The sequence below is a fragment of the Colobus angolensis genome, unplaced genomic scaffold (assembly GCF_000951035.1).
Source record: "Colobus angolensis palliatus isolate OR3802 unplaced genomic scaffold, Cang.pa_1.0 Scaffold22, whole genome shotgun sequence".
Taxonomy (NCBI): domain Eukaryota; kingdom Metazoa; phylum Chordata; class Mammalia; order Primates; family Cercopithecidae; genus Colobus; species Colobus angolensis.
Window position 1 is genome coordinate 4140587 of NW_012115377.1, and position 1688 is coordinate 4142274.

Sequence of the window (1688 nt, forward strand, 5' to 3'; positions counted from 1 at the left end):
CTTGGGGATTTGGACATGCACATCTTTTTTTTTTTTTTGAGACAGGTCTCTCACTCTGTCACTCAGGCTGGAGTGCAGTGGTGCGATTTCAACTCACTACAACCTCCGCCTCCTGGATTCAGGTGGTTCTCCTGCCTCAGCCTCCCGAGTAGCTGGGATTACAGGTGTCCACCACTATGCCCAGCTAATTTTTGTATTTTTAGTAGAGATGGGGTTTCACCATGTTGGCCAGGCTGGTCTTGAACTCCTGACATGTGATCCGTCTGCCTAGGCCTCCCAAAGTGCTGGGATTACAGGTGTGAGCCACCACGCTGGCTGAATGTGCCCATCTTTGAGGGGACATATGACTCAGCCGACCACAGCACGCACATGCTGTCTCTCCGGCCATGCTCCTCCCTGCTTTAAATTCCTCCATGGCTCCTGTGGACCCCTGGAAGAAGCCCCTTGTGCTTGCCTGTCCTTAGGCCTCTGCCAGCTTCTCTCACCCTCCTCCTGCCCCCTCCAGCCTTGTGGGCCATCCCAGCCTTCCCCGCCGTGTTCATGTAACTTCCCCAGTCTGCAATGCCTCCCACTTCCTTCTTTGTCTGACCGGGCTATTTATTCATCTGGGCCCCAGCTATATTTGTTTCTGCTTACAGGAAGCCTTCACCCCAGCCCTGCTCCCTGCCGCCGTCCTATGCTTGTGGTCTCCAGTGAGGGAGGCTTCTCTGAGCTTCAAAAGGCATTCTGGGTGCTCTAGTTGAAGGGCAGGTGGGTGGGGGGTGGAGACCCATCTTGGGGGCCTGCCCTTAACTGTGTGCACAAGTGGATCTCTAATTCCACGGTTGCCCCTCAAGATTCAGGGCTGGTTCCCTAGAAGTCAGGCCGAGGCTGTGCAGCTGGGCGCTGTGCCAAGCCAGACACGTTATTGTATGTGATACTCAACAAACTTAGGAGGCCCCATGTTATATGTGAGGAAACAGAGAGGGTAAGCCAGTGATCCAGGGTCACACAGCAAATGCTAACAGGCTGAAAGGTTTGGTCCCAGGGAGTCTAGCTACAGAGCAGCGATGCATACAGTCGGTGTCTGGCTTTGAGCCCCGAGTCTCCCACTCATTAGCTGTGTGACCTCAAGGAGGTTTCTTATCCTCTCTGTGCCTCACAGGCTTTTTAACACATTAAAATCCACAGAAGCCTTAATATACAGTGTGGCACAGCAATCACTCTGTGTTACCTCATATTTTCTTTTCTTGAGATGGGGTCTTGCTTGTTGCCCCAGCTGGGCTTTAACTCCTGGGCTTGAGTGATACTCCTGCATTGCCCTCCCAAGTAGCCGGAACTACTACAGGCACTTGTCACTGTGCCCGGTTAGCTTCTAGTATTATTGTTTTTGAGATGGAGTCTCGCTCTGTTGCCCAGGCTGGAGTGCAGTGGTACGATCTCTGCTCATTGCAACCTCTGCCTCCCTGGCTCAAGCGATTCTCCCATTTCAGGCTCCTGAGTAGCTGGAATTACAGGCGCCTGCCACCAGGCCCGGCTAATTTTTGTATTTTTAGTAGAGACGGGGTTTCATCAGGTTGACCAGGCTGGTCTCGAACTCCTGACCTCAAACGATCTGTCTGCCTTGGCCTCCGAAAGTGCTGGGATTACAGGTGTGTGCCGCTGCACCTGGCTGATTTCCTCACTCTTACTGAGGAAAGGTAACTTTG